The sequence below is a fragment of the Suricata suricatta genome, chromosome 10 (assembly GCF_006229205.1).
Source record: "Suricata suricatta isolate VVHF042 chromosome 10, meerkat_22Aug2017_6uvM2_HiC, whole genome shotgun sequence".
NCBI lineage: Eukaryota > Metazoa > Chordata > Mammalia > Carnivora > Herpestidae > Suricata > Suricata suricatta.
Window position 1 is genome coordinate 94,942,549 of NC_043709.1, and position 14,098 is coordinate 94,956,646.

Genomic DNA, 14,098 nt, shown 5'->3' on the forward strand with positions numbered 1-14,098 from the left:
AGGCCGGACGCTTAACAGACTGATCCACCCAGGCACCCCTCAAATTTCTTTTTCATTGAGCTTCAATTGAAATTATCTGCTTAGGTCAGATTCAAGAGTATAAACCCTTACTATTTACTTCTCAATTCATATATAGAAAATTTTAGAAGGAGGAATTCTTTCTAAAGAGACACTGTTGCTTTTTAGTAAATATTTACTGCTTGGTTAACGGCATAATAGGTGCCACTTCATGCACAAAAATTAAACATTCATGTGACAAAATGTATGAATGAAAAACAGACACGATCTCTGCCTTCATGGAGACTATATTCTTCCTAACAAAAGAAATTACCAAATTTAAGTAAAAAGCCAAATAAAACAAATACAAGTTCCAATTAGTGTTATAAAGGAAATAAAAAAGGGTTTGAGATTCAGATCAATAGTGGAGGGAACTGACAATCACTAATTGGGTGATCAGAGATTGCAACATTTACGCTAAGACAAGCTAAGAATAAGCAGGACAAACGGAGAACTAAGTGGGGCAGTTCAGCATTTCCAGAGTCCTGAGGCAGGAAATTGCTTAGTATAGTTCCAAAAGCAGATGCAACCCGGTGTGGTTCATGGTTAATTAGTGAGAGGGCAATTGACAGATGACGCATGTCGTAGAGAGATAAGCAGAGGGCTACTCTTGTCTACGTGCAAACGCTTTTAGATTTGGACATTAGAAACATTACTTAGGTATATATTTTGTGGCTGCAGAGAGCTTGTTTTTATTTTTTAATTTGTATTTTGTTTGCCTTTTTTATTTTTTTTGGACAAAACACTGGATATATTTTAATGACTGACAGGTCTTTTACAGGTTTAAAAAAGATATATAATTTATTGTCAAATTGGCTAACATACAGTATGTAAAATGTGTTCTTGGTTTTTGGGGTAGAGATTCATCCGCTTCCATACAACACCCAGTGCTCATCCCAACAAGGGCCCTCCTCAGTGCCGGTCACCCATTTTCCCCCTCCCCCCCACCCCCCATCCACCCTCAGTTTGTTCTCTGTATTTAAGAGTCTCTTATGGTTTGCCTCCCTCCCTCCCTGTTTCTATTTTTTCCCCCCTTCCCTTCCCCCACGGTCTTCTGTTAAGTTTCTCAAAATCCACGTAAGAGTGAAAACATGTTATCCTTCTCTGACTGTGGAAAGAGCCTTTTCTTTTTTAAGGCAATACCAAAATGTGGTTCTGGTCTTTCTTTGTATCCCTATACAAAAGCTTAATATCTAAACAAAGGAGTAGAGCACATTTGGGAAAAGAGGCTAAAAATGTTGATTTCTTTTTCCTTTCCCTTCTTTCTCTGCCTCATCCTCTGCTAGCCACTTTAGCCTAAGGAAGTTCTTCATTAACCTCTAAGCCTTCATAGGTGGAGGAAATGAGAACAAAATCAGTTTGAGGGACATTTAAAAGGATTTATAACTGGTACGTGCTTTTTGAATCACTGCAATAGTCCACAAATAAAATTTCACCTCTTACAGAGGGAAATACTTTCAGAGGTGCAAAAGTCAGAGGTGAAACAAAGCATTTTGCTTTTTATAAATCTTTATTTGGTCTTCCACTTTTTTTTTCCCTACCTCTTAAGTAGCTTAAACAAAACAAATGAGGGAACAGATTTATGTTACATTGTTTCCTCTAAACTAGACCTCTATTTCCTGAGTTCTTAGATATACATCACTGTTAATTTTTTCAGCAGGAACACTGCCATTTATCAGAGATAAGAGTGTTAGCGTTTATCTAGATTCTTAAAGAGACACCAGAGTTGGAATAACAATTAAAAATGTGTAATGCATCTCCCCTTACGGAAAAAAAAAAAGTTGACAACCAATAAACAAGATGATCTCTCATATTTCTTAGGATTATCGTTTTTGATTATAGAAAGTTGACACACTCTTTCATTAGTGACAAATGGGAAAATAATAGCCACAACCTTGGCGATTGACGGCATTGTTACTAAGTGGATCTGGCCCGCCACCTGGTGGCCATAAATGTAATAAACATAGTTGTTTCAGAAATGAGCCTCCCCAAGCTGAGGACCCGGATGCCTTGCAACTTAGTCCATCAAAGTCTTTCAGTCAGATCAAAATAGCATCAAACGCACTGCTGACAGAAGAGGGGTGGCTTATTTCCTTAAAGATGTCCAAGGAGACTCATGTTATACAATCTCTAATTGTCTGCGGCAGAAATCGAATTCACGGACGAGGGTGGTCTTAGGGTCTACAGCACAGCAAGATTTGATAGAGATGAAAATATCCATCTAGCAAGAATTATTCCATGTCTGTACATAGAAGGAAAGTTAAGCAAATTCAGGAGGTTCCAGAACTGATACTGATGTTCAAATAGAGCAGCCAAATGAATTGTTCACAACCCTGGCTACACAGATCACTTGAAGGGTTTGTAAAAAGGTGCTTAGACCCTCCCCCTGTCCTTCCCAGGAGTGATGCCAAAGTGGGACCCTGGTATTAGTGGTTTTTTAAAACCCCTCATTTACACTAATGTGCAGCCTGGAATGAAAACACCACATCCTTTAACCCCATTCAGTAGGATGGATGGTGATTTTAATTCAATGTGGCAATAAAGCCCCAGGTCATGTTGCTCAGTAATGTAAACAAAACCCCCAACATTACAGCAGACCAACAGTATCTTAGTTTTTAAAAAATGATTAAGAGGGGTTCCTGGGTGGCTCCGTCCATTGAGCATCTGTCTCTTGATTTTGGCTCAGGCCAAATCTCATGATTTGTGAGATCGAACTCCGTGTTGGGCTCTGCACCAACAGTGCAGAGCCTGCTTGGGATTCTCTCTCTGCTCCTCCTCCCTCTCAAAATAAATAAACATATAAAAATAATATTAAAAGACTTTGAAACCCAAAATATAATTTTTAAAATTTTTCCTTGGACAGGCTCCAATAAATCTGATCTACAAAAAAAAAAAAAAAAAAGCATCCCAAATGAGTCTCCTGGTCTTCATTTCCTTTTTGGGCCTAGGTACATTGTATGGTGGACATTGCTACGCTAATTGTGAATTTCTCTCATACTCCGGCAAGTATGACACTTTACCTAGTGTTTCTTGAGATTCCATCTGCAAACATAAAACCTTAAGATGCAGTTTTCTGTATTTGCCCCTCGGAAATTCACATTGGCAAGTTTGGAGTAATAAGTAATAATCTCCCTTACTTAATAAGTAATCCAGACAAATTTGATGCAGGTAGTTTCATGGATCTCAGAGAAGCATTGTTTGGCCATATTGCAACTTGCTAATTCACTGAGGATTTGGGAGTGTGTTTTACGTCAGGGACGTCTTAATATTTGATTTCTACTACAGCAGTTTCCAAAGTGTGGTCCTTGGACCAGGAGCATCAGCATCATCTGGGAACTTCTTACAGAAATGCAAATTCTAGGCCCTCTCTAGGCTTTCAGAATGAGAAACTCGCGATGGGGTCCCCAAGAGTATTTTAACGAGACTTCTAGGTGATTTTGATGCATTTTTAATTTATAAATTTTTAAAGTTTATTTGAGAGAGACAGAGGCAGTGCAAGTAGAGGAAGGGCAGAAAGAGAGCATGGGAGACAGAGAATCCCAAACAGGCTCTGCACAGTCAGCTTGGAGACCGATCTGTGGCTCATGAAACCGTGAGATCATGATCTGAGCAGAAACCAAGAGTCACACACTGAACCAACTGCGCCACCCAGGCAACCCCTGATGCAGTTAAATTTGAGAACCACTAGTCAAACCATCCCATTGTACTTGATGGCTTTTGGTGTAGCTTGTTAGAATTTTTTTCTCATCCTCCTAACACATCTTTAGGAAGGAAGCATGCCCCATGCTTATGTATCAATATAAGGGAAAATGCATGGTATTTGAAAATACAAGATCTGGGTGGGAATCCCAACTCTTGTCAATTACTAGGATTAAAACTATCATAAATCGTTTTACTCTGAGATGGCCTCATGAAACATTAGAAGCTAAGTGGATCTGTCCTGCCACCTTGTGGTTGTAAGTGTAATTACCTTTGCTTGAAGCTTTACCTCTTGATCACCCACAGCTGTAGTTGGCATTACTCTGAATTTATAGATGACAAAACAGAGACATAGAAGATTCAGAAAGGTGAGCATGCTTGCCTGTCCCAGACCCATGGGACACAAACCCTTCAACAGTGTCTCCTTATCTGCAACATGTGGATAAGGACTCCATGAGTCTGTTGTAAGGGTTAAGTAAGGCATTGGAATTTTAAAAGATTTGTTAAAAGGGAAATATTATGTTTGTATTTATTATCAGTGGGGAAAAATCAATAGCTAAGGAAAAGGTGAAGCCAGAGATTCCATCGAGGTGAATCGGTGATTTGATGACTCAGGGTTCTCCCCGGACTTGGGGAGCCCAGGTGACCTGGAGTGGAACAGGTACAGATCTGCCAGTCAGAGGGTGAGGGCAGAGACCCTGCCAGGGGAGGAGCACAGAGATGCCATTTCTGTCTTTTGCCATGAAGGGCCTAGAATAACCGATAGTTAAAAAGAGCAGTCTTCAATTTTCAGAGGAGCCTTGCCGATGAGAATCTTGCAGTTCTTTTCAGGAGCTAAAAGAAACAACAACAAAAGTAACTCTCTGCCTGCTACTCTCGGCTGAATACTGTGCTGTCCCAAAGCAGAGGGGTGCTAGAGACAGTGGACAGGCCGGCCCTGCCTACGGATGTGTGACATCGGTGTCCTCCAGGGCTGTGGTTGAGATTGAGCGGATTAGATCCCGGTGAGAAATGCTTGCAGATGTGTCTCATCAGGAAAAGCCAAGCGTCTTCTCTGGTGTTCTAAGAGGGAATGCAGATCCAAACAAACTTCTGTCTGCACTATTACAGGTGCTACTTTTTTTTTCTTTTTCCTCCTATTGGGTGTTCCTTGAGATACCTCCCTTGCCAAATAACTGCATGTTTAATTTTATGTTCCAAGTAGAAGATGATGCGAAAAACCTGAAGACAGAACCATGATTACTATTCTGACTGTTCATGTTTGTGTGTTTGAGGGACAAGCTGTGAGCATAAGAGGGATCAGGGTAGGTACTCATGTATCCTGTAAGGAAACATTTTCTCTCTCTCCACCATCCTACCAGTTCTGTTTCTCCAGAGAACCTTGGCTACTATAAGGGCAGAAATATTCTAGATAAATCTTCAGAAGGTCTTGACATTATGAGACCCTGGGTGGGTTTGAGGAGCTAAGCCACGGAGGCTACAGCATGGGCTGCAAAGGGGAGTAACAGGAGCTGAAGCTGGAGAGAGAAGCAAGGAAATGACGAGGATGAACTCATCAACTTATACTTGTTCCAGTTGGCTTTCACAGTGTAATTTTGCTTCCAAGGAAGACTCACCTGCTAGCTAGAGAATTCTGAGATGTGGATTTAACACTTAGGGTATGAAAAATGCCCAATCTGCTTTACTCTTTATTTCTGTATTACATTCCCGTTATTCCAGATTCAAGAAAAATGTACTTAGCCAGGCGCTGAGATACGAAGATGAATTCAACATCATCCACTCTCAAGGCAGGAGAGGAACAATTAAAGAAAGTGACAGTATTTTGGTAACATTAAAGAATTGCATACAGAACTGTGTAATTCTGAGAGGCAGACATCATTAGTTCTAGTTTACCGATAAGGAAATTAAAATTCACAGAAGTTAAAGTCACTAGTATATTTAAGCAGATTTGCAGTAGGGCAGGAAAATCTAACCTTTATTTTGGATGGTCGTATTCCTAAGACACCTGTTACTATGGAAGAAGAGGAAATGGATTCTAGGGAACAACAGCCAACTCTGCCACGTCTCAAAACTCAACATGGGGAGCCCGGGTGGCTCACTCGGTTAAACGTCCGACTCTTGGTTTTGCTTCAGGTCATGATCTCACGGTTCGTGGGTTCGAGCCCCACACCAGGCTCTGCGCTGACAGTGCAGGGCTTCCTTCAGATCTGTCTCCCTCTCTCTCTGCCTTTCTATTCCTCTCTCAAAATAAATACACACTATAAAAATTTAAAATACCTCAACTTTTAAGATTATATATACTTTTAAAATTCTTTCCAACTTTTAAGATTCTTTCTACCACTTTACTCTCTAGTTACTTGTGCTAGTCCCTGTGGTAGGTTTAAATACATTTAAAAATATATACAAATATGCTCACAAAGTATAGATAACTTTCCAAAATAGATTGAAAATTATTAACATAGGGAACACTGAAATCACTTAACTGAAATCACTTAACTTCTGTCTCAAACTCTTTAGAAGTAAAAGAAAGACCAAGACAGAGATTCAAAGTACTAATCTTAATACCTCACCACCACTAGTAGGTCCATAATGACTTTTGTAGTCAAGGTGGGAAAAGAAAGTGAGCTATTAACTTTTATGTTCATGAAAATAACTCAATCTTTATTATGCTAGTAATAAAATGGACCCTGGGAATTTAAGGATGTTAATGCTTTTTTTATTACCATGTAGTTATTAAACACATTCATTAATTCTTAGGTACATCACAATGATACATTTTAAATTTACCTAATAGTATGTCTCCTATACAAATTTACTGAAACTCATGTCATAATGAAATAAAAGGATTCCTAGTTGCTTGGTTAAGCAACTATGCCAGAAGTATCTAGATTAAATGGAAGAGCTCAGGTGGATATGCTTTAAGAGTTAATACGTAAATCTTCATTTTCTTGGTATAAGTATCCATATGTTTTTGTATGCATTCCTTCATTTAACAATCATTAGTTCCTAGTCACTTGATGGCTACCAGGTACAAAGACCAAGTACAAAGGTATGCTTCCAGTCCTCGAGGGACCTAAAATACAATTTGGGAAGCAAGATATGTTTAAAACAAAACACATACAAAACTAATACAATAAAATGTATGGATGTTTTAACAAAAGTACAGCAATACAGGATACAGTCGCTGCACCAAGAATTACGTTGCAGGGCACCTGGGTGGCTTAGGCTGAGGGTCTGACTTCAGCTCAGGTCATGATCTCAGGGTTTGTTGAGTTCATGCCCGGCATCAAGCTCGCTGCTGTCTGCACAGAGCCTGCTTCAGATCTTCTGTCCTTCTCTCTGCCCTTCCCCTGCTTGTGCACTCTTTCTCAAAAATAAACAAACCTTTAAGAAAAAAAAGCTGCTGCCAAACGTTCCAAGAGAATGTTGAAGGTGTTACTAGGAGCTGGCTCACCGAGGAGTATACGTTATGTTTTCTTCAATAGTAATAAAGTTTTGAGCCAGGCTGATGGGCACCTAGGATAAAGACTGAACTTTCCAATTCCATTTGCAAGTAGGTGTGGCCAGGGTACTAAGCTACTGCGCTGTAGCCAATAGAATTAAGTGGAACTTCCTTAGTATCTTCAGGGAACCTCCCTTGAGAGGGCTGACCTGTATGCTATGACCTCTTCTAGATGTTGACTTCCATCTGATACAGACATTTTGCATTTGACTTTAATGATGATTACCACACCAACTAAATAAAGAACAGAGTGTAGGAAAAGCCTGGATCTTGGGAGACAGCACCATTATACCAACCCTGGACTTTTTCACATGAGAATGGAAGGAATATCTTGTTGAAGACACTGTTAGTTCAGTTTTGGGATTAGGCGTCCTTGTACCTAATCTAATCTTCACACAGGTGCTACTGCGGGACAGAGCTCAGGAGGCAGCTAGGACAGGAGCAGACTAAGGAGAGAACCTGAGGTGTAAAATTACTTGGTGTGTTTGCAAAACACCAGCAGAAAAAATTCAGTTATAGGACAGGGAACCATCACAATAAGAAACTGAAATGCTTTATAGCTTCAGTCTTTAATCTGTTTGTTCAAACTTCCCACGAAATTACTAATGGGCTCTAATCAGCATTGACCCTGGTGAGAACCCATGCATGAGATTTGCAATTAGATCTAGGTTTGAATCTAGCTATATAGCTCCACATTAGCTATTGGATCTTGGAAAAAATGAACCTTTCTTCCTCCTATCTAGCAGTCCAGATGAATTAAAATATTCACCCTAGAGTTTACTTTCCAGGATTCAGTGTGAGAACATTGAGTATGTAGCATAATGACTGGCTAAAAAAGGTTTGTTCTCTTTCCCTCCCCCTTCTCCTTTAACTCTCCTTCTTGGGCACTTATATTTAAAAAGTGTGAGTTCTGGAGGGATTTGCCATTTGGGGATTATAAAGTTAACTGAGAGAAAACAAAGAGAAAGGCACCTAATTTGCACAGAACTAATTGTTCGGGGCAGCGGGTTGCGCTCGGAAGGGAGGAAGCGTTTCTGATGCACTATGCAGCACTTCCGGTTGCCAGTCAGCGGAGCCAAGGGTGTGCTCTTTGGAAGGCAGCATTTTATATTCCACTTTGGGTGGCACAAAAAGTAACGAATGGGAGCTAGTTAACTTGTGTAGACCATGATGGCATAATTGTTTAGCAAAAAAAAAAAAAAAAAAAACAAACCCAAAAAAACAAAAACAAAAATTAAAGATCCGTGATATTGATTCCTGCCTGATAAAGCTGAAAAATGGTCTAGCTACTCTGTCCCAAGCCTGGGTTTTACTGGCTACTGTGGAAAAGAGACAAACATTACTGAGAATAAATGGAAGATAAACAGCAGCTACTGACATGGAGAAAATCAATCCTCAAGCAGAGTTTAACACAAAGGAGGTACACACACACACACACACACACACACACACACACACAACAAACAACCTCTGTCGTGTTTCCCATCGTCTAAAAGCTGTCATCCTGTTGAATCCAGGCCCCTTCATTTTCCCTGACTCATGCCATATCCTGCAATTGCCAATGAATGTTCTTCAGTATTACCAATAAGTAAAACAATGAAAACCTACATTGTTCTGCCAGCTAGCCTGTCATTGTCATTTAAAATAAAACTTACTCCTAATAAGCAATAGTGCTATTGAATGGTTTGCAAAGGATTTAATATTCACAACAATCTAATTTTTACTTTGAGAGAGAAGGAAATTACTGAGGTAATTTTTATTCTGAGAGGGAAGGAAATCAGAATTTCTCATTTGAACAGAAGACAAACTGCCCGTGTCACACAGCTAGTGAAGTGGCAGCAGGGAGATGTGAGCCCTATCTCCTACCAAGAGATCTACTAAGCTCCAACGGGTCCCCAGAGTTCCCGGAGTGACCCTTTTCTAATTTGTGCTTTTATGGATAATTCAGTTCTTAATAGAAGTACCTAGTCCTTGAACTGAAACCTTGTGTCTTATCAGAAGCTACTATTCTTACACTATTTTTGAGCACAAACTATAAGTCAGGCAGAGTTTCTGACTCACCTGTGTAAATCGGTGAACAAAACAAAGTTTCTGCCTTTGTGGAACTTACTATCCAGCGAGAAGACGTAAGAAAGCGTTAGAAGGTGATCCGTGCTAAGTGATAAAGACAAGTGTGGTAGGAATGAGTGGGAGAGCAGTGAGTGGTGCAGGTTGGTGAAATACTGAAGGGGGTGCTGGGGGCGGTTCTGAGAGGACAGCAGAGCAGCCATGCCAGCAACTAAAATACGGCTTATTGTTACTTTTAGTCTTTAAATACCAAGCAAGAGGCAATCTGCACGCTTTCTCTGAATGATGTGAGGGTACTCTGAACCTATTTAGAAGTGCAAAAATAGAAAACGCATTGCAACCCTCCACCCAAAGATCTCAACATCTTGTTATTCAAGTTTTAGGGTTTAAGTACCTCTCAGCCAAAATCCTAAAGATCTGAAATAAACAACCTGCCATGGCAAAAACAGAACTGTCAAAACGGACGGTCCCACACAGTGTCGGACATACACCAGAGTGACTTAGGTCTTTTGTTAGTCACTATTGAAATACACGCACAGTTACACAGTGGCACATTGAAATGCTGGCGGAGATCACTTCCTGCTACTTCCAACTCTGCAAATAACCTGCACATCTATATGCATAAAGTGCCCGAGGGCCTGTCATGTATGAATAATCATTTTAAAAAGTGGGAAAACACGGTCCTAGGACATAACAGAGCAATTAGGCTGAGAGTATCACAGTTCTATCACAGCTTTTGGAACAGGGACTCCTATGTTTGTGTTTCTGGGGTTTTGTTTTTGTTGCATGTATCAAAATAGCTGAGAAAATCAAGTTCCCTAGCGCTGGGGAGCATGCCAGAGGCTAGAGTTGTTCACACTGCAGACCTAACATTGAGGTAAACAGCAAGGCGGGTGAGGAGGTGGGTGGCAGACAAGGGCTAGGAAGGAAGTACTTGGTTACCCCGGGTTACACTGAAGTGACAATCAGGACTCAGAGCCACCCAAAGCCGGAATGGGCCAGTTTCTTAAAATAATTTGTGGTTTGATGCCGGAGGAGGGGAAAAAAAAAAAGATAAATGCTTAGCTTGCTCAGACCTGTCAGAGGAAAAAATATTCAAAAGAAAACACGACTAGTTTTATGAAGTTTTGTAGAGAAGGGGCGCCTGGGTGGCTCCATCGGTTGAGCGTCTGGCTTTGGCTCAGGTCATGATCTCACGGTTTGGGAGTTCAGGCCCTCTGCGGTCAGTGCCAAGCCCACTTCAGATCCTGTCTCCCTCTCTCTCTGCCCCTCCCCCACTCGTGCGCTCTCCCTCTCAAAAATAAACATTAAAAAAAATTAAGTTTTGTAAACACTGGATGGAATCCATGTGTCAATTCATGTATTTTCCCAAAGAATCTGTTCACTACAGCGAACCTGGTGCTGTATCCGTGGCAAGTGTTCATACACCCCAGGCCCCACACGAAACAGCAAAATCAACCCCATGCCTATATTTGATTAATGATACAAATGCAGGGGTGCCTGAGTGGCTCAGTCGGTTAAGCGCTTGACTTCAGCTCAGGTTATTATCTCACGGTTTGTGAGTTCAAACTCTGGGTCGGGCTCTTGCTGACGGCTCAGAGCCTGGAGTCCGCTTCAGATTCTGTTTCCCTTTCTCTCTCTGCCCCTCCCCTGCTTGTGCTCTCTCTCTTTCTGTCTCTCAAAAATAAATAAAAATATTTTTTTAAATGATACAAATGCAAAGTAAAATAGTTTAATGTTACATTTCCATAGCAACTCGCAGTAATTCCTATTGTGTTCAAAGGTCACTGTGACAGCCGGGGGGGGGGGGGGGGCTGTGCACCACCCACTTTGGGGAGCACTCTTCATGGGCACCCATATTAATGCACCTGTTTCCCTAGGCACCACTATGATTTTAAGGGCTCCGTGCTTTAAAGGGATAAAAACAATTCTGCACTAAAGAAAAAAAAATGTCATGAAGCAATACAGTCTGCCTTTCAGAAGTGGTGTTTTATTCTTCTAGTTGCTGTCCATCCAGGGTAAGAGCTGTATTAGGGCATGGTGTGCCTGGAAGGCGCCAGATAGGTGACGGTGGGAATAAACCTCCATGTTTCTTTTCTTTTTTACTTAGTATAAGGAGAATGACTATATTTTGTCCATTGGGAAACTCTTAATAGTGAAATAAGAACCCATTAATAAATCAGGACAATACAGATATATCATGTCTATCCTTGCAAAACCAAATAGAGGCACACCCAACATACTAGTATTTGAGATCCACCAAAATACAGGGCAAGACCATGGCCATTCTGGCCTCTCAGGGAAAGAATGGACTTTTTGACACACTATTCACCCTTGGTTTCCAGAAAGAAGCATCAGAGGTTAAGTCTACCTTACCTGGGACAGGAGGCCAAGGTGAATGAAAAGATGTTTTCTAAACTGCCAGAGGGCACAGAGCACCTTTAAAACATCACTAGCGGGAGACACACTTGAGAAATCCTGTTCTGGAAACAGCATCCCACACGCAAACCAGGGCACTGAAAAGCCTCGGAGCTTGGCTAGGAGTCAACTTTATGGAGCAACAGAATCAGAGGGCTGGTCTAAAATGGCATGTAATGTCCTCATTTTTTTCTAACAGGCATATCCAGGTACACAGGACTGAACTAAAAGGCCACCTGGGGGAAAAGCACCAAACTTAACTGCTACTTTGGTTTAGCACTGGCCTGAGTCTCCTGCGTTTCAGTAAGGAACTATTCCCAATGTGTACGGATAGCTGGGGTCTGCCCATTTCCTTGCTTTTAAACTTTCACCTACAGAGGTGCCTGGGTGGCTCTGTCAGTAAAGTGTCTGACTGGCTCAGGTCATGGTCGCGCAGTTTGTGTCTGAGCCCCACGTTGGGCTGACAGCTCGGAGCCTGGAGCCTGCTTCAAGTTGTGTCTCCCTCTCTCTGACCCTCCCTTGCTCACGCTCTGTGTCTCTCAGAAATAAATAAACTTAAAAAACTTTTAACCTTCACCTAATCTCATTTCTAGCTAGTGGGTTAAGTCTATTAGTCTCAAAATGCAGGTTGTATCTTAATTCAAATCTTAGCTTCCATTTGACTTCATGACAAACGTCCCGGTATTTTTTCTGTCAGTAGTGACAGGTGTCCATTTTTAAGGCTTGGAGGTGAAAATCAAAATTCCTTAGAGCTTTCCATAATCCTCTACGTAACTGTGAGTGCTGGATTGGGCTTCTTCATTTCCTATCAATCCTGACTTAACTTTCTCAGTCAGTATGTCAGGTATGGTTTGGTGGCGGGTAGAATCCTGCCATGGGTCTTTTGTAATCATCTAGTTCCATTTCCTTTCTGGTGACAGGAATATGGCCCATAAGAGACTACCGAAGTAGACACCACTTGGAGACACAGATGCGAGAAATTAAAAGAGGATTAAGGAGAATTAGAGATGGATTTTTTTGAGAGAAAGTGTGAGTGGGGGAAGAAGGGCAAAGGGAGAGAGAGAATCTTATTCATTTTTTATTTTTTTTAATGTTTATTATCTCTTAGGGGAGAGAGAGAGAGAGCATGAGCAGGGGAAAGAGCAGAGACACACAGAATCCGAAGCAGGCTCCAGGCTGTGAGCTGTCAGCACAGAGCCCGACGTGGGGCTCAAACCCACAAACTGTGAGATCATGACCTGAGCCAAAGTCAGACACTTTACCAACTGAGCCACCCAGGCGCCCCAAGAGAAATTTTAAGCAGGCTCCACGCTCAGCGTGGAACCTGACTCAGGGAGCAATCCCACAACGCTGGATCATGACCTGAGCCAAAATCAAGAGATACTCAACGACGGAGCCACCCAGTCATCCCAGAGATGGCTTTGAAGGTTAAGAAAAAAGTTTCTACTACCTTCTCAGTTTTTCACTGTCTCCTAACGAGCACCCCCACTGCCCACCCACACTATGGTTCCAAGTGAATGAATGAAAGACTCCCATATGCTCAGAAGACACTAAGTTCTGGACCCCCAGGAGCCTTACCTCTGTGCCACTTGCTGCTCTGGGAGATGGCAGCCTCACATTGACCAAGATGTGATGGAGAGAACAGGGTGGGTTGGGACTCAGAACAAAATGGGGTATAGAGAGCAAGCCTCGCCACCTTCAGTGTGCAGAATCACGAGATACCTGCGTAGAGATTCTGAGTCAGCGAGATCTGGGACAAGGCCTAGACACCTGCAGTTTTAATAGGCACACCCCTACCACTTCTATTCTCATCCAGGCAGTGTTCCAGCTTCAGATTTGGAAAACACGTAAAGCAGTAATGACACATTTTATCTGCGGAGGAGAAAACCATGCACATTATCACCGATGCACCAATGCACTACTGCCCTACCACAAGTGCCTTGGAACGATAACTCATGGCCAGTGAAGAGCTGAGTAAACCTGGGTATGTCTGGCCATATGTGAGCATTCATTTCTTTTTTTAAATTTTTTTAGATATTTACTCATTTTTTTAGAGAGAGAGAGAGAGAGACAGAGCATGAATGTAAGAGGGACAGAGGGAAAGAGGGAGACCCAGAATCCGAAGCAGGCTTCAGACTCAGCTGTCGGCACAGAGCCCGATGGGGGGGCTTGAACCCACGAACTGGGAGATTGTGACCTGAGCTAAAGTTGCACACCCAAATGACTGAGCTGCCCACGTGCTTCCCTCCCCACCACGAGCATTCATTTCCAGCAGCCACCGTCACTCAGACTTTCCTGCTCATAGGCCACATGCCATCAATTCTAATACACACTCAACAGAAGCAACATTTCTGA

The 14,098-nt window shown here is 41.9% G+C and overlaps 1 long non-coding RNA gene across 1 annotated transcript in view; it reads right to left on the reverse strand.

Annotated features, from left to right (window-relative positions):
• Positions 1 to 13,817, reverse strand: part of LOC115304144 — a 41,145-nt gene extending 27,328 nt beyond the window's left edge. Inside the window, exon 1 of the long non-coding RNA XR_003914322.1 lies at positions 13,322 to 13,817. This is a non-coding gene — a long non-coding RNA (uncharacterized LOC115304144). The remainder of the gene's footprint in view (positions 1 to 13,321) is intronic.
• Positions 13,818 to 14,098: the final 281 nt, after the last annotated feature.